Here is a 20558-nt window from a genome sequence, read left to right as displayed (position 1 = left end):
TTGTGGTGGTGGCCAGATAACTGTGAGTGCTTTTCAAAACTTGCAGAAATTTACACTAAAAATGGTAAATGTCATTGTATGCAAATTAATTTAATTAAAAAGGGTAAAATGTTGAAGGGAAAAAAGTCCAGTAAATAGTCTAATAAATAGTTGTGTTACTTCCATGGTTGTTATACTTACAGAATTAAAGATTATATGACATTCAAAAGAAATTAGTTAATCCTAACAATACAATACTCAGTTAAAGAAGTAAATCCCTCTGCAGCCAATTAAGCCGACTGTACTCTTTGTCTATGGGGGCCCAGTGTGCCATGGCTGCAAACAGTAGCCTCCTCGATAGTGTATGCAGCCTGTTGATTGTATGGGTTGCCCTAAAGGACCTTGGAAACAGCCCTTTCTGTGGATGCTGGGGTCTGACCTCATGGCTATCTCCAATTTAGGCTGCAGACAGGTATGCAGGGTGCCTTTGGAAGGCCCCAGGGCACAGTAGCCAGGGTCCACATTGGCCAAGTCATCATGTCATCCATACCAAGCTGCAGAACAAGCAGCATGTGATTGAGGTCCTACACAGGGCCAAGTTCAAGTTCCCTGGCCGCCAGAAGACCCACATCTCCAAGAAGTGGGGCTTTACTAAGTTCAATGCGGATGAATTTGAGACATGGTGGCTGAAAAGAGGCTTATCCCAGATGGCTGTGGGGTCAAATACATCCCTAATCGTGGTCCCTTGGACAAATGGAGGGCTCTGCACTCATGAGAACCTTGGCACTACCCCTTCCTGTCATATTTATGCCCACCAATAAATCCAACTTCCTGTCAAAAAAAGAAGAAGAAGAAGAAGTAAATCCCTAAAAATACATACAGCATGGTAGCCATTTTTAATTTTTTTTAATTTTTTTTAATTTTTTTTTAAAGATTTTATTTATTTATTTGACAGAGAGAGATCACAAGTAGACAGAGAGGCAAGCAGAGAGAGGGAGGGAAGCAGGCTCCCTGCCAAGCAGAGAGCCCGATGCGGGACTCGATCCCAGGACCCTGAGATCATGACCTGAGCCGAAGGCAGCGGCTTAACCCACTGAGCCACCCAGGCGCCCCTGGTAGCCATTTTTTAAAATCAACTAAAATTAAGCAGCATTTTTTCCTTTTAGGAATTCCTGTAGTTGTGATTTGTGTGTGTGAGTGTACATGTGTGTGTTTTTGTGAGTGTGCATGAAGTAAGACAGTGGTCTACATAAGATCCTGGATTGTGGTTTCTCTGGGTGGTCAAAGGGCAAGAGCATATAGGAGCTTCATTTTTAATTTGAGTGGTGTATATGCGAGTGTTTCCCCATGGTAAACTATAAATGTTACTTCCCTTTATTCTATGGATGAAATATTGCATAATAAAATTTTAATAATAAAATAGTAGCTTCTTATTGATAGCATGTATGTAGGTACTTTAAATATGTTTTATTATTTGATAATCAAGGACTGGAATCAGAGAGAAGACCTTCATTTAAAATTAGTCTTTGCCGTGTTGTTTTGTGATGTTTCACAAAATATTTATTTGATTTCAATAAGCCAATTTTTTTTTCATTTAAATAACTGATATTAATGGGTATTTAAACTTTTTAAGAAGAGAGGGAAAAAAACAGTTTAATACTAGGGTAGCTAAAGTCTCTAATTGCTTGTCAAATACAAATAATGCATTGTCTATAATGGTCTTATTAAGAAGTTAAGTTCCACTATGGCAGAACAGTAAAAATAGTGATAATAAAGAACTTCATTATCTTTAAATTCAATTTCTGATTTTTCAATATTTTTCTCAGTTATCTTAATGTATTAAATTAAAAAATAATATTTAACTGAAATATTTGAGCTCATATCCTCATGAGATGTTTGCCAAGGATCAAATTCTTTGTTCACATTAAAAAAAGGAAATAACTTCAGGCATAAGATAGCTATGAATATAAAATAATTCCTAGGGAAATATACACATATTACTTCAAATTACATTTTAAGATTACAAAATCATGAAAAAAGTTGCCTTTTGGAGTTAGGTAGTTTTTCCTATCCTAATGTTTTATCTGTTCTAACTTACTTATTGTTCTTCTGTGTGTCTCGTAAAACTTTGTCAAGATCATGATTCAATCAGGTAGAACGAAACTAATGCCATGCTTATGGCAAGAACTGTAATTTTCTCAAAAATGAGCAAACAAATTGGATTATTAGCACCAAGAAAATGTATGAATATTCCATATGATTTTGTCTTCTGTTCTCTGTGGAGAAGTACTCTATATGCAGATAGTTTACCTTATTAAGAAAAGAATTAGTACACTTGAATATTTATTTTTCTTTCATAAGAAGACAGTGTTATTAAGCCAAAAAATGTAGAATCTTTGCCAATTGATTTTGTTTCCATGCTTTTGTTATTATAATAATTAAACATTTGATATAAAAATTAAGCATTTTGAAACAAATACCTAGAAGAGATTATAATCATTTTAACCTGAGAGATTTTTAAATCCCAAAGACTTAGTTTTTATGTCTAAAATATTGTTTCATTTTTCAAAATTCTCCTAAAAATTTTGAGTTACTTTATATGACTGTAAATAATTTAACTTAATAGGGCGCCTGGGTAGCTCAGTGAGTTAAGCATCTGCCTTCAACTCAGATCATGATCTCTGACTGACCCAACATTGGGCTTTCTGCTCAGTGGGGAGTCTGCTTCTCCCTGTGCCCCTTACCTCACTCTTGTGCTCTCACTCACTCTCAAATAAATAAATAAACTTTTACAATACAATAATAATAATTTAACTTAATGGTATATAAAATGTGGTAATTTGTGGGCGATATAGCTATAAGTTTATAAGTATTTTAATGTTTCAGTAAAATGCAAAAATAAATGCATTATTTTTCAGAAATAAAATATTGCCTCAAATATTTTTATAAGCAGATGAAAATTATTTGGGGAATTTACAGTGAAGATCTAGATAATTACTTCTATTCTCTGATGCAATTTTGTGTACTTACTCATATGCAATTATTTCCTATTATTATAAGTGTTTCTGTCTCTCTCTCTTTCTCTTTTTTTTTTTTTGCCAATTTAATAGCCTTAGAATTCCATGACTTTGGGAGATTAAAAAAGACAAATTGGGTTCCTGAGTGGTGCAGTCTGTTGAGTGCCCGATTCTTGGTTTCTGCCTGGTGGTAATCTCTGGGTTGTGGTATTGAGCCCACCGTTGGGCTCTGCACTGGGTGTGGAATCAGCTTGATATTCTCTCTCCCTTTGCCCCCTCAACTAAAATAAATAAATCTTAAAAATAAAAAAAAAAGGACAAATCCAAACTCTTTGTTGCCTTACTTCTGAGTATTATATCTATACCCAAGATAAAGGATCATTTTTATGATTCTCTTATTTGTCCATGACATAACCAATTAAACTGGTGACTGAGGGTCATAAATGCTTTTCTGTTAATTGTTGATATTTTTGTAATTCCCACATATAATATTCAACAACAACAAAAAAATGAGGTACTTATGGTTAATTAAGAAGTAGATTTTTTTTCCATATGTAGAATGGAAAGAATATAAGAAGGCCATATTTAGCATATTATTTGGACTTGAGGAAAATATGGGCTTTTGCCATAATGGTAATTTAAAGATCAAAATATTGAAACAAAAATCATTGTAATCACTTAAAGTAGGTTTGCTTCACATGTATGCTTTTGTACTATTAGCAAATTGGGACTTGAAACTCACAGGTTACTTAAGTCTTTCTCACAACTACCCCCAAACAAATTTGAAATATGTATTTAGTAATTTGGGGTTTTGTCATAGATCCCAAGGTATCTAGTCAACTCAGACTTTTGAAGTCTAGTGGATAAAGAATTTACAGTGTCAAGATTTCACAGGATGGGTTTGGATCAGAAACACTCCAAAACAAAAAGACAATGTTGTCAGCAACAATTTGTTTCTTAAGTTTGCCTCCAAATCCCATTTTCCCAAATAGACTTGGAAGCTTGGTTCTCAAGAAGGTGAGGGTTATAGGAGACAACACTGGAAGTTTTTACAATTAAAGGATTTCAAAGAATACTGTAAAACCCATAAACTCTGAGTATCACTTGATATGGATTTCTTAACCCATGTGGTATAGGGAATGCCCAGGAAGAGAATATAACATTGCCAAATGCTATGACTATTGGCCTCTACTTTAACTTATATGTGACTTTATAACCATTATACTCTGTAGAGTCAATTTGGCTTTAGTATGCTTATCCAGATTGCAATAGAGGAAACTGCTTGAAAAAAAAAAAAATGCCCCACTATTTCATGTTTGTTCAAGTGAACTAAGTAGTACTGTATTTTTAGCAAAGTTAATTTTCCAAAGGGAAAAAGAGAGTCTCCATATTAAACACAGAGAAAAATTTTATTACTGAGAATCTAGCATAGAAGTTAGGAGTAGTTCTATTTAAAAAAAAAAAAAAAAAAAAAATCTGGCTCACTTTTGTATCAAGGAGAAAACTCTCCTATACATTGCCAGCTAGATTTAGAAATGACTGCCCAAAATACCGTGAAATGCTAAAATAATGACTGAGTTATACAGATTTCCCTCAAGTCCCCGGAAATAAATTTATACATTTAGGAACACCAAAGTCTGTGGACCCAAGAGGGAACCAATTATAGTATTTGACATCCAGCCCTAGGATCATTTCAGATTTGTCATTGAAACAATATGCACTTTCAGATGGAACCATTTATCTCTGACATTCAAAGTAAAATTACAGCATAAAGATAATGAAATCTCACTTTCATACAGTAATTGCCACATGCTAGGCATCATTCTAAGCATTTTATGTTATTATTTCATTTAGCTAGCTCAATAACCCAGTAAGAAAGGTTGATTTATTATTTTCTAGATAAGGAAACTAAAACACCAAGAAAATATAAGTAACTTGCCCAAGGGGTCATAGCTAACAAATGGCAGTGCTGGGCTATGACCTCGGGCTGGAAACTTCCAGAAACTTGAGTTTTATTCAATGTACTACTCTAAATTTTATCAGAGGAAGTGACATTTCTGGAGTAAGTTTTCAAGATTTCCTATCTTATAACACTGAACTTAAAGTAACCAGAAATGAATACAAAAGAACACTGTAGCTTTTTACAATATTTTATGGTAGAGTAAAATAATTCTATATTCTAGAACCTGGGTTGTCATACTCATAGAAGACGAGAAATCACCCAGCTTGAATCCACCTACAAACTATTTATTTTATAACCCAACACACCAAGATGCTTTTATTCCCTTACAAACAACAACAAAAAAATTATTAAATATGTATATATTAATTTACTTTTGAAGAATAACAGTAATTGGTGAAAATAATGCCTCATATATGCTGATTAGGATTTTCCTATAGAAGCCCAAACTTCACTGACCTGAAGAAAAAAATTGAGCTTCATAATAAAAGGTTCTGGTGTATGATAAGAGGTGCCTACCTAGGGAGTTATACCAATTAGCACTTAGAATCTAGACCGATGAAATTCCAGCTGGTTGCAAATACCTTCTCTAACTCTTCATTATTTTTTTTTTCCCCTCTGAAGACAAAGTGGTAGCAGTAAATTAAGGTAAAGGGCATAGTTGTGATAATGTTATATTCTGTTCAAATTCATTTGGCTATTTAGTTGGAGTGCTTTTATTTAAATTCAGCTTTGGGCTTTTGACATTTCATTACCTTGTTTTTCCTTTCAACACTCAACAATATAGATATCCCAAAACGTATCTAGGTAGACTTTTAGTGCTTTTTCTACTCTAAATGTGCTGAGCACTCATGGTTCTTTTTTTGAACTACACATATTAATATAATTTATTTTCAATTTTATTTTCCTAATAACAAATTAACAGATTTCTGGTCTGTTTTAGATCTGCCTTTCAATCATAATCAAAGGATTATTTTTTAACTAGGAGAAAAACTGCAAAATCAACTTTAATTTGGATTATATTCAGTGAAAAACTTTGTGAATGTGACGAATTGATTTAATGGGTGTATAATCATTATTAATCATCTTTCTACTTTTCATCATCATTGAGCAGCCAAATTAATAAAAATTTCAGAATATCTCTGCCAACTAAAAAGAAATCACAACTTTCAGTAATGCAAAACTAAACGAGTAATTTGAAAATATATGTATAGTTTGAGATTATACAAAAGTTTTGTCTTAATTAGAGTGAAAGAAAGGTGATAGAAGTAATATGCTTGACTATGAGACAGCATTATGTAGTTCTGAGCAGCATATTTTTTAGATTTTTCCTTTATGTCCTAGGTAATTAAAATCCTTCATCAGTTCTCTTCCCCTTTATCACAGGCTCTTTTTATTTCACAGACCATTTCCTCAACTTCATGGTGTTTTTGATCTAGTGGTTTATAACAAATTCCCAAAATAAATTTGGATCCATTGTAACAACCAATTTCTTGCCAGAGTGAGCCTGACCTATCCTATTCTCACTTATTCTGCCCAGCTATGTTATTTGCAACCTTTCCATCTCTGGTGTCAACACATGTATATAAAACAGAATGCTCTGTAAATGGCATATCGTGAGTGAAGTGATGAACAGAATGATATGAAAAATATCAAGTTCCAAATATCCAACATAAATGTTAATGAGTGAAACATGAGCTGTAACCCCATAAAAATTTCACATCAATCCAACTAGTTCTCATACTTGTTGCCCTCAAAGTTGGTTATTTACCAATACAGTGTGGAGGTCACCATTTTGTAAGTAATGAATGATCAATATTACCATCAATCAATTTAAAAATTGCATCTGTTATACTGTCCCACTAATATAAGTTCAATTGTATTTTTGTGTTAATTGATTGGCTTAATATTTTACTACATAAACATATGTAATTTTACTTATTTTAACTGATTTTGACATACATATGTATGCAAAAATTTGTTAGATCTCATTCAGTATACAGAATGATTTATTAACAGGACATGAAAATTCAGTAATAATAAAGAATAGAGGGTAGAATTGATATTCTTACACAATAACAAAGAAAGAAGAAACAGAATGGACTCTTTGGAGAAAATATTGAGTAAATTCAAGTACTGGAATAATGTGTTAGAACAAAACAGGACAACAGTGAAATTTCATGCTTGAGTGAGTCTTGGTTTTAGTAGCTGCCTGACCTTACTTCCACAGGCATGGTCACAATCAACCTAATTAAACCACATTTTACTCATAATGTGGTTCACAGCCATGTTTAACTATGCCACTAAATAAAGCTATTATTTTACTAAGGAAAATAACACTCACTGTTATGGTTTTCACAACTGGTACAGACTACTAGCAATTGAGGAAGATTACTACATGAATTATAATTCTTGCCTCTTACTATAAGCCAGAAAAGGTAGGACCCTTTTCTGAAGTGGATTAGGAAGGACTTCCCAAAAGAAGGAATGGATTGGGAATGGGAACCATAATCCCAGACCCCTGGGTCTTTCTCTTCTTTCTCTGCACTCTTTCACTTTTGGGTGTTTTACAAGAATGGTCAATCCCACTAGCTAGTTCTTTCTTTTGGTATCTTCAAATGAATATGCAGGCCCTTTTAGTTTTAATGAAAATACTATTCATCCTTGCAGGGAAAAAGACAGGATAATAAAACATAATGAAGGGAGAAAACTTCTGTTTCAGTCAGCACAGACTATGTTATGCTGTGACAACAAACAACTCTCTGACCTCAGTGACTTAACACTTAGGTAAATCCTTCTACAAATCTAAATGGTCTTTGGAGAAACTATGATTTATGAGGCAACTCAGCAGGCTAGGCTGAAAAAGACTCCACTATCTGGGCACTTATATCTAGAATACAGTACTTTCTAGTTCTGTGCCACTAAGAAAGAGTGATTGGAAGAGTCAATCAATGGCAATTAAATATTTTCACCCAGGGGTGGCATATGTCATGTGCACTCACTATTTCTTAACCAAAATATCATATAAACATGCTAACATCAGGGCAACATTATATTTCTTTGTATCCAGTGTAGAAAGGAACCAAGGCGATTTCTGCCACAATTATTAATTTAAAAAGCTCCTTAATCTATAGCTTTGGAAAACACTTTAATATAATAAAAGTAAGTATGAAGTTCCACACATGATTATTAAAACATATGGTCTGGATGAGAATATGTAGGAAGAGCTAGGATATATAACTAGGCCACAATGATAAAGGTTATTCATTATTTTAAAAACACATTGAAACCAACAATGTACTGTGCTCCAGAGATAAATTTGTAAATGTGACAAAGTAAGTGTTTCAACTAATTTAGCTTATAGTCCAGTGAGTGATATACATTTAATAAGCCAGGCTTACAAGAATAGACATAATATTTTTTTAAAGCAACTATCTTATCTTTTTTAAGTTTAGTCAACCACCCAAACTTTAGATTAGATTAATAACAAAGTATAAGGTTATGTTAGCTTTTGCCACTGTGATCATAGTGGGTTGCCAGTCAGATGTGGAGACACAGAACAGCAACACACTCTAGTTTAATAGAAAGAACAATCTATTACACTTATTTGTATCTATGAAAAACATTCATAGAGCAGGAGAGATGACAGTTCTCCTGTCTAAGAAGGGCCATCAAGTTCAAAGAAGAACCTCTGTATTTAAATGCTGGCTGATAAAATTATAGGGATTCTTTGTGATCCTCTTTGAGGAAAGGTTAATGTATCAGGGTGAAGTACATTAACATTCTCCTAGACTGTTTATGATGACTCTAACTTTTATGTGTATCATGCAATATGCCTTCTCTACATTTTACTTATCAACTTTTCTAGTAACAGACAACTCCTTTTCCCCACCTCCCTATCAGCTTACATGTGTGTGCATGCGTGTGCACATGTGCACACATACACACACAAAAAAACTTTGACAAATATTTTGTAAATATAATCTCTGGACTTTGGAGTAGCTATGGCAGGATTGCTAGAATAGCCTAGTGGTTTAAGTGAAAAAGAGGTAAGACCCAGCAATTGCATTACTGTATATTTACCACAAAGATACAAATGGTGATCCAAAGGGGCACATGCACCCCAATGTTTATAGCAGCAATGCCCACAATAGCCAAACTATAGGAAGAGTCTAGATGTCCATCAACAGATGAATGCATAAAGAAGATGTAGAATATATATGCAATGGAATATTATGCAGCCATCAAAAAATGAAATTTTGCCATGTGCAACAACGTGGATGGAACTACAGGGTATTACGCTAAATGAGATAAGTCAATCAGAGAAAGACAATTATCAAATGATCTCACTGATATGAGGAATTTGAGAAATAAGAGAGGATTATAGGGGAAGGGAGGGAAAAATGAAACAAGATGAAACCGGAGAGGGAGACAAGACATATGAGACTCTTAATCTCAGGAAACAAACTGAGGGTTTCTGGAGTGGAGGGGAGTGGGAGGGATGGGGTGGCTGGGTGATGGACAACAGCAAGGGTATGTACTATGCTGAGTGCAGTGAACTGTGTAAGTCTGATGAATCACAGACCTGTACCTCAGAAATAAATAATATATTATATGTTAATTTAAAAAGAAAAAAAGAAAGAAAAAAGGGTAAGACCAAAATAAATACAAGCTACATCCCCCTCTTGTTTTGTTTTAAGGCAAAAAAGTACAAAAAGGAACATCTAAGAGGCTTCTAGGAGAGGGCCTCTGGCAAAGGAATTCAGGCCTCTAGGATTAGGATCTCTCAGTACTATGTATAATTCAAACAACATTTGGAAGGGCACCTGTTAATCTCTTACCCAAGTGAGAATTCAGGATTAGGGGTGATGATTAGGACTCTGGACATGAGCTAAGCTCTACTGGTAAATTTTCCCAAGTGAGAACTTTCCTTACTCTTGCATCCACGTGAGTCAAGTCTCCCTGTAGCATCCAGTCTCACGTGTTGCCTGACAGGTGGCTTACAACTGTTACAGGTTAAGAGGCTCTTCATCTGTACTATAACTGGGGCACCTGCATGGAAGCCCTGTGGCTTGGTTGCTTCTACCTGGTATTCTGTGCCTGCCATTGATCTTGTGCTTTATAATCTTATTATCTACTCAATTAAGCACAAGCAGAGCACTGGATTTGAGAAGGGAAGTTTCAGCCTGCTAAATGCAATAAGACCATATGGCAGTTACAGGAAAGGAAAAAAAAGGGAGTGTATCTAGGTCACTTCTCAGGATGGCACACTTTAATCTATTCCTTGGGCTTAGAAATTGCAGCAAACCCCATAGTAGAGCTTACCTGTCTGGCAACAGATGAACATGAAGGCCAGATCCAGCTATTAACCCATTATACATTCTATAGGACATGCAAGTGTCTTGGAGTTAGTGTTCTAATGGGAGTGGAGTTGCTGCCTCTTGCTATGGAGAATTATTAAAAACAATAGAAAAGTCAGTGGAGTCATTGCAAGTGGGATGAACAGTTTTTACGATGCTTCCTAAATTAGGGAAACTGTGATAGTAGATCAGATGGAAAATGCTATTTATATTATATTATATTATATTATATTATATTATATTATATATAAAACAACAAATGAGATTTCAGGAGATAATGCTATTTCATACATTTGGCAGAGTCAAGATCCAAAATAATGAGGAAGGTCTAACAGAAATCCCTAATTTGAACAGTTGTTAATGATTAACAGTTGTTAATGTTAATTAATCAGTTGTTAATGAGTTTTAACACTTCATTCTAGGATAAGAGAATCTTTGAAGACATAAAAAAGCAAGACCCTACTTACTTAATTTATATTATGATTATTTTCAAGCAACTCCATCTTTGCAAATGGGCCATGGCACCTCATAGTGGAACTAGAGTGGATTAAGTGAAATTGTCACTTTCGTTAGCATCCCTACCAACTTTGACTATGTAGTTGTTGCCCTATCTATAAGGGGCTAGAATGAAGTAACTGATTTGTTAAACTTATTTGCTTTATCCCACTAGCAGAAGTTAACTGCCTCTACAATCTCCACATAGGAATACCTATGTTCTAGGACCTCACTGTTACAAGGCTGAATAAAAGGAGATTGGGGAAACTGGCTTGAAGCCTAAAAAGAGAAAGTCTCTAGAGAATGTGGAGTGACCATATGGTCAATTTCTTGTGGTACTTATGTAGAACAATCTGTCAGGTAAAATGATGTCTTTCCCATTTCTGAGAGTGCCCCAAGGCATCTCCAATTTCTGCTTAACGGCAACCTTAAGAACACTTAATTTTAACGAACAAAAATGGAAGGCTCTCCAATTCAAAATTGGTATCCACTTGGGTAAATTATTCAATAAGAAATTGCAAGAGACACAAATAAAGATATGTGTTTTGTCTTTGTTGTTCTCAGAGACCACTACCATGAAATCCATAGTTTGTCTCACTGATACATCTGAGGGGAATAGTTTATATGAAGCAAAATACATATATTTCACAAAATTTCAAAATTTGTCTTACTTTAGGATGGTTTGGCATATCCTCTCATATCAAACCTTGCCAATAAGATATGACAGCAGAAAGTGTGCATTCTGTGTGTTTGTATGAATGTGTGCATGGTAGTGGTCATGGTAATAATATCAAGCTGAATATTAGAGGGAATAAATAGTGATGCTACTAAATTTTTAAAATGCATATTAAAGTAAGAAAGATTAATTCAGTTTTTTGTTTTGGTTTGTTTTTTTCTAAGGATGAATAAAAAGTTAGGGATAAGAGTCTTAAATGCTCTGGCACCATGAGATTAAGATTGGGCTTTCATCTTGCTATCCCAGGACAGTACAGATCTGGCAGAGAAGGTAATTACAAAAGGTCCAGGAAATACAGCCTGGTGCCAGAGAGGAAGACATGATTATACAAATTTTATATTCATGTCAAACTTGCTTCATGGAGAGAGTAATTCTTTTGAGAACTTCAAAAGTTATGTTCCCAAGTGGCTGGTTATTGTCTAGCTAAAAGGAGTTTGCTGGTCATACAGACCCAGAGTCTGAGATTGTTGTGGAGAGATTACATACTCTATTATTCCCATATGGGGATACCTTTACCTATGGCTAAGGATCCCTAAGAAATGTTCTGAGCAATGAGCTGCTGAATATAATTAACAACAACAACAACAAAAAAAAAATGCTGTTGAACCCTCAAAAAGGGGAAAGAAGCATGATTGGAATTTATAAACCATGTATGGGTGGTGAAATGTATCCATACACAACATGTTCAAAGAGCTGAATCACATGGAGTTTTCATTCTTTTTAACTTTTGTATTAGGTTTTGTGATACAGTGACTTTTGCTGAAATTGCTATCACCTGTCAACTAAATTGGACCTATGTTAGTTTAATGTGGAATTAAAAAGATACTTCACTAGATTAATGAGGAAGTGTCGTCAACAGCATCAAGGATTTTTAAATACTAGTTAAGGACGCATCAATGGTTGATTGCTAGGTAGAACTTAGCCATACCTGCCATAGTAGAAACAAAAGTAGAACCAATAATACATCAAGAAACAATGCGGAGAAATAAAACTATTGTTTTTGTGTTCATATTCCCTCTCATCCACTGTCCCCTACTACCACTTAAAACAGAAAAAAACACTGCCTAACTGAATTCTTTTCATCTGGGAGTTCTTTCTCTGTTTTGTTCTTCTGTTTGAAGGAAAGAAATGTAATCACATGTACCTGTGACCATAAATTGGATTTGAATTTGAACTACTTGTGGATGATTCTGTAAGAAATGAAGGTGATACTAACCTTAATTGAGTCCAAATCATCATTCTCACCCATCCTTAAGCCTGAATGAGGCTTTGTAATTTGCTCTCATTCATTGCTCTTGGCTCTTTTTCAAAACCAACTTTCTTCACTCTTTGTATGTTGGATTTCTTATTCTTTGTGGAATTTTGAATGGAGCACTTATATATTTTTTAACATTTATTCATCTTTTTAAAGCTGTTTATTAAAGTATAATATAAACTACTGAATGGTGCATATAAGAATGTAGCTCACATAATTTTGACAAATGGATTTCTTTGCTAGTAGACTAGACCAAAAATCATAACCTCTTGAAAGTCCTCTCACAGTCTCTTTGTTTCTACCCACTTCTAAAGCGGTGTTCTGTATGGGATTCCACAGTATTTCATTACAAATAGTATATAACTTTTTACATCTTGCTTCTTTCACTGGATGTAATGCTTATGAGATCTAGTCATATTGCATGTACACCAAATTATTCATTCTCCTTATTGGAAAGTATTACATTATATGAATATACTATAATTTGATTTCCATTCTAATATTGCTGTGCATCTGGGTAGTTTTAAGTTTGGGTTCAATTAAAATAGTGCTGTCATGAACATTCTAACCCATGTCTTAGGGTTGATATATGTTATAAATATTTCTATTAAGCGTGTACTTAAGAGTATAAATTTTAGGTTAAAAGATATTTAAGTGTTCAACTTTTAAAGATACCATCAGGTTATAAACTTTTCCAAAGTGATTGCACTAATGTACTTGTCCCCAGTAGTATATGAATATTTATTGGTTTATATTCTCACTGATATTTATAATTATCTGTCTTTTTAACTCTTAGCTTCTAGTGGCTGTATAGTAGAAACATTTTACTTTTGAATTGCATTTTTAGCTACAAATTTTCTTACAAGGGTTAGTTCAGTTTTGGCTCTCATATTTTGTCATGTGGAAGTTCCATAGGAATTAGGTACTAATTATTTTTGAGCCAGAATTCACTTTGTAGTTTGTTGGTTACCAGATATGAGGATTTTATAACATTTTCTCATTGATTTCTAATTTTATTGCATTCTGTTTCGAAAACATGGCTTTATGGTGTTTCTTTTGAATATGAGATTTTCTTTTCTCTAATGCATGGTTTATTTTTAATACACCAAGTGTATTCCCTATTTGCAATGCATGAAATTCTAAAAATATACCAAAATTATTTGTGTAAGCATAGACAATTTTACCTTGTTGCTAAATAATTCACAACAACAAATATCAGTTATCAGAGTTTGAACCCCACAGAATTAGTAGACATTGGCAGTGAAAGGGACAATACAGACTTTGATTTTTTTTTTAAGATTTTCTTTATTTATTTGAGAGAGTGAGAGAGAGCATGAGAGGGGAGAAGGTCAAAGGGAGAAGCAGATTCCCCATGGAGCTGGGAACCCAATGTGGGACTCAATCTGGGACTCCAGGATCATGACCTGAGCCAAAGGCAGTCGCTAAACCAGCTGAGCCACCCAGGTGCCCCAGACTTTGATTTTTTATACCAAAATTCTTTTACCTCTTCAGAATTGTGGGCAGTACTGGGTCTGGTCTTAATGTACATTCCAGAATTGAAAACTTTGTTCTAACAGGCCTGACCTGCAGTCCAGTTCCATTTGACGTGTATCCCTGTAGATTTGTTCTCTTGAGTTCAATAGCCATCTTGAGTATGAAGTGATTTGGATCTCAAGATATAAACAAATCGTAAATTGATTCATAACATATCCTGCTTCAGCTTAGAAGATACTTGATGATTCATTGCACTTGACTTTATTAATGTCGCCCCCAGTTAGTATAATTTAATATTACACCTCTAAAATATATTTCACCAAGCCACAATACCCTACTGACATAATTTATTTAATGTTGACCATGCTTGTAATCTCATTTTAAACCTTAGAGTTGGAACTTTCCCATACTGTTTATCTTCCCCTTTCTAAGTATGTACCTTCATCTCTGGGTAAGATTACCATTCTGTTCTAATTTTCTTATCTGTTTCTTTTATTTTTTATTTTGTCAATTAAGATGTGATCATCATATGAGAGATCATAGCAATACAACAGAAACGTGATAAACTTTCCACTTTTCAATGAGTTATCTTCTGCAATTGTATTCTCAAATAGTTGTAAGTTAAAAGTGTTCTGCCCTGAAATGCCTACACCATTCCGAACACAAATGGCTCTCAAACACCATCATAAACACACACATACTCTAGTATCTGGGAGGAAGGGAAACTGGAACACAGGAAACCAGCTCCTGTGGTAAAATTTTAATTATGCCAGGAATGTGATTGACACATCATATGCCTGACCTTGGTCACTTTTGAATGACATGTGATTCACAGAGTATTAAATAATTAAGACTTTAGGGTTTATTGCACACTCACAAAATAAAAATAAAAGGAAACAATAACACCATAATACTTCTGAATACATCCAATTTTATAATATTACAATATTATATTTTATAATTTAGATTGTGTTTATATAGTTTCTACAGAATCCTATAGGTTTATTTCTCAGATCCTTCAGAATAAATATGAATTTGGAACTCACATGGTTAGCTGATAAAATACTGGAAACTCTATGTTACTGTACACATGATATAGAACTAAATACCCCCACTACAGAATTCATGATATGATAATAGACACTAGGTGCCTAACAAGAACTTATGAAAAATGAAAATTATATATGGATATTTTCTAACTTGTGCTTTTTTAAATTTTAAAAACATGTTCTTTAATAAGCCTTTTCTCCTTCTTAACTATGAAATGAAACAGAAAAAAGATACTGAATGTAGTAATATTGTAAAGGAAAGTAGCATGTGTCCAGAATAACAAACAATGCTCAAGAGGTTAGAATTACAGAAACATTTATTTGCTATACATGTCATTAAAATTACATATCAAAAGAATTATATGTACCATTTATTAAAAACATAATAACCTAACAACCATACAAAATACATGGTATCATGCTTTCTGCTCTTGAAATCATTCAGAATATTTAATTTACCTTATTTGTTTTCTAAAACAAGATGGATTCAAAAACTACTTTACCATAAGAATTTTAGTAATAGAATTTTTCATCTTTTCCATATGGCAGAGCACTGAAAATCCAAATTGTAAAAATACACAGAATGGCACATTCTGTCATGCCTTTTGTTGAATTTATTTATTTATTTATTAGTTTGTTTTTCCATTTGCCCAAGACTTTCAGTTGTTTTAGCCTCTGGGAAATATCCTTACATTATAAAACCCACATACAATTTAGAATGATTGACAGGTTCTGATGACGAGGGATCAAAACTGGACCAGTGGGGGCATATATGTCAACAATAATCTACAAATGCATCCCAGATACTCATAAAATTCTTTTATATATGTCTTGCTAGATATACATTTTGCATGGATGCCTAATTTGCTTCAATCTGGGAAAATATCTCATACACTGGAAAGAGTAAATAATGAAGTGAAACTGAAAGGGTAAAATGCATTGACTGAAGAAGCACAGCTGATGATATGGAGATGTGTTGCCCTGAAAGTGAATAAAACAACAGAAAAGTCTCCCAATACTTCTTGAAAGATAGCGTGATCAATAATAGAAAACTTTGTACTACTGAGAGATAATGGAAGGAATTAAATAAGAGCAGAATAGAATATGAACAGAAGTAATAAGCTTTTTTCTGAGGTTATCAGGAAGGAAGTTGCAGATAAGATGTCAGAATTGAAAACAAGACTTCACAGGAGCTGCGTGAATATTTTCTTTAAAATAAGCACGTGCAGGTGAAGACAAATACCCGTGGACACGGTGAGGGTTCTTAATCATAAAATACATGAATAGATGTCAAACACACTTGTAAGAAAAGCTTGAATGCAGAATGGTTGTGAGTTGGTAAAGTAAAAGCTCACGTCCCTAACTGGTGTGAATATTGACAAAGTAATTCATACCATGTCTGGTAATTATAAGGTAGAGCTGAATAGAGGATGCACAGAATAGTGAAAAGTTGGATGTCACATTTTTTTCTCATTGAGAACTCACTTTTCTCTTTTACTTCCCTTTAAAAATTTTCTATGAATATTTTCCTATTTTTAATATAACCTTATAGTCCTTTACTGTGAACCTCAAGTATTTTATAAATCACCAATGCTGGCCGGTTAGCGTTTGCACACAGGCATGGCTTCAGGGGGTATGGGCTGTGCATTCGCCCAGAGCTAGCACACGGAAGGGCCCCACGCTCACTTTCGTGCTCTACTGTTGCCGACTTGATAATTCCTAATAATTTTTAAATAAAGGAGCCCACTTTTCATTTTTTACTGAGCACTGCAAATTATGCCGCTAGTCTTGCATGCATCCCCTTAAAGTTGAAAATCCGCTCTGCTCTTTTCTTCCACTTCACAGAGACGCATTTCAGGGAGATTCCATTGCCAGTGAAACTTTCTTTAGAGTAGATTGCTATCACTCTTTCTCATCTCTTCTGGGTGGACAATTTCTGAGGGATATTCTAAATTGTCTAGAGATGTGACATCATCTGATTGTTATTGTTGCCTAAGGATTCCCCCTTACTGTTTTTTCAAGGATTTTATTGCTATATATTAAGTTAGAGGACTCAGGGCAGCATAGATTTGTGAGGAAATGATGGACATAATGTTCTTAGGATTATTGTGGGGCACTCATTGGAAGAGATCAAGGAAGAATTTGGTGAAATGGTCTGGGTTTAGGAGACTGGTTTAGGATGGACATCGTCAGTCTTTATGATTCACAGGAAGCCATGGCTGTGGATGTCAGCTATAAGGATGAGTGCACCAGGCCAGATACCTGGGATATGCTGATGTCAAGGGTCACAATGAGAAGCCCACACTAGACAAATAGAACAAGAGAGGGGTGGACTGTTCCTCCACTTTTTGCAAGACATTTACCCTGTTTCCCATACATTCCCCACATTTTTGGTCAAGATCTTTTTTTACATTAAAGATCATGTTCAAATATCACTCTTTTGGTACTTTATTCTCTGGTATTCAGATGGGGTTATTACTCTTCTAATATCCCTAGAAGTTTCTTTCTACTTCTCTTTTATCACATAGTTTGTCTTTTCATTGGAGTTTCCTGTGCTTTCCCACCTTTCCTACTGTGTTATAGATTTTTTTTGAAAAATCTTTGCCTAAATATCTTCATATCTTTATCAATCCAATGTGCATATAAGTATGCCTATGAGTATGTGTGGAATGAAGAATAAATTGCCAGATTTGAGCTGAGTCTAGCCAGCTATACAGAGCAGCTGGTGGCCCTGGACCAGAGCCTGTGAGTGCCTCCTGGCATTCCAGTCCAAGGCCTGCAGAGGCCATTACCATTCAGGGATGTCATCACTGGAGCAGGCACACTAAAGGTCTGGACCCTTTCAGAATGTTAGTGCCATGTAGAGATGCATGTCTTTCTTCCTCACACTTAGGTCCAAGTAGTTTCCAGGTACAAGTGTTCTTGCCTGCCACAAGTTCCCCTGCACTCTCCAGTGTACTTCCCTGTCCTGTAGGACCTCCAGAGTGAAGCTCCTCGTGAATGGGATTCTAACTTGGTTGGAACGTGGAGCAGAATGCAGCAGATAGCAATAACAAAGCAGATTGTTAGACAGATTCAATAGCAGGTCCAGGAGCATCCATTAGTGGTACAAGTCAGCATTAATCACTGGCCTGTTAATCACATCAACTGGCCAACCTAACATGGTCCAAACAATCCCTTGCAGACAAGTCACATCATCACACAAGAACCTATATCTGGGACAAAGAATCTGTAGCAGATTTTGCTGGATCTGTAGAGATAAATCCAGCTCTGGGACAGGAACAGAGGACAAACGTTGCAGGTGCAGGGCCAACAGGACCCCACTCAGCGATCATCATTCAGCAGCCACAGGCAGCTTGCGGTGTCAGTCAGACACAAACATGGCTGCCGATCTCTGTCCAGGAGCAGCATGTAGCACAGACTGTTGAAGGGCAGACCATCTTCTATCAGCCAGTTGATGCAGATGGCTTCACTCTCTAGCAAGGCATGACCACCGTCTCAGCAGCCAGATTGACAGAGGCATGGACTGTTCAAACAGAGGCCAATACCAACAAACCAGCAGTGAGCAAGGGCCTTCCATCATAACTCTACCAGGGGCAGACTACGTGATCAGTTCAGGAGGGACGGTAATTAATGATGGTGCCTGGAGGTGGCTCTGTTCCTGCTACCCAAGAAATTCCTCTACCTGGGACAGAGATGCTTGAAAAATAGCCTCTTTATGTGAATGGCAAACTGCCCATAATCTTTGTAAGAGGAGGCAAGCCCGGGATAATCTAGAGGGAGAAAGGACATTCCAAAGGGAAAAGGAAGTTCCTGCATGAGACATGCCATAGCACAGAAGTGTGGTGAAAACAGGCAGGGTGATTATCCTCTCCAAAGAAAAAGGATTGTCCACCATTTGCAGGAGCCACACCAAATAATTTTTTAAAAAAGCAATGGTACAGATCATCCAAGTGTTCTCACCCCAGGGATACTCAAAACCACATTCTTCCCTTTAGAACAGAGCAGAGACCATTCAGTTTTTAATAATGGTCGCAGTATTATAATTGCAGCAACGTCTGGCAAATTGAAATGGCAAACTTTTGTCTCACTCCTTCAGTCCAGACCTATTGCAGACTTTGGATAACATTGACATTTCACAGATTAGGATGAATCAAGGGACCCATGCCAACTCAGCAGTACCACATGAGGACTTAAGCTAACAGGGAAAGCAGGCCACCCAATTCAATAGGAAAGAATCTTCTCAACCTAAACTGTAATCAGGGAAGTCATAGCCCACTCATTCCCACAGGAATTTGATTAAACAGCATCTGTCCTTCTGGTTGGGCAGCTCATTTTGACTAATGGAACAGACATGTTATATTCATGGATGGCTTCCAGATACAGAAATTCAATATTGTTACTTGGAAACAATAAATTCTCTGAGATTATAAATACTTACATACATTACCTACATACATACATTACATATATACATGCATACATACTTACATACGTATATTGTTTAACAAAGATTCTCAAAGACTGCTCTGAGAAACAGTAGTTCAGAGTATGTTAAGAATTGCTAATGTCTGGCAGAAGGAGTCCTGTGATCATTATGGTAGTATATATATTGAAAGTATATAGTGTAGAAATCTTATAGGATTTATCAGACCCTCCAGTGTTTTTAAGTTTTGTGACTATCTAAAAGGGAGGTACAGTGTGCAGTACTTTACAAAAATTTTTAATGTAAAATCAGTTTATTTGTTTCCAACATCTAATGGAACCAACTTTTCTGTGAAACACACTTTAGGGGCACTTGGGTGGCTCGGTTGGCTGGGTGACTGCCTTCCACTCAGGTCATGATCCCAGAGTCCTGGATGGAGTCCCACATCTGGCTCTTCTCCCTCTGCTTCTCCCTCTGACTCTCTCCCCTCTCAAGGTCTCTCTCGCTCTCTCTCTCTTAAATAAATAAACAAAATCTTTAAAAAGAAAAAAAGAAATACAGTTTAAGGAATATCAACTTAAAATTTAATAATTTCTTTCTTATGAAATAAAACTTATGCAACTTACTCAGATACACATGAAAAAAGTGACATTTTAAAAATAGTGTAATATTTGGTGAAAATAATTTTCATGATATTTGATTTGATTTCTCTATATTACTGGTATTTTCACTATATTAATAATATATACTTGGAATATCATGGCTACTGGTTATTGCAGTTCCATAA

At 35.3% G+C, this 20558-nt stretch overlaps 1 pseudogene; it reads left to right on the top strand.

Moving 5' to 3' along the window:
* The first annotated feature begins 17524 nt into the window (after window positions 1-17524).
* Window positions 17525-19194, top strand: LOC111146867 (annotated as a pseudogene).
* The last annotated feature ends 1364 nt before the right edge of the window (window positions 19195-20558 follow it).

This window comes from Enhydra lutris, unplaced genomic scaffold (assembly GCF_002288905.1).
Source record: "Enhydra lutris kenyoni isolate GAN:26980312 unplaced genomic scaffold, ASM228890v2 scaffoldscaffold15, whole genome shotgun sequence".
Taxonomy (NCBI): Eukaryota; Metazoa; Chordata; class Mammalia; order Carnivora; family Mustelidae; genus Enhydra; species Enhydra lutris.
This window is presented reverse-complemented; position numbering and strand designations above follow the sequence as displayed.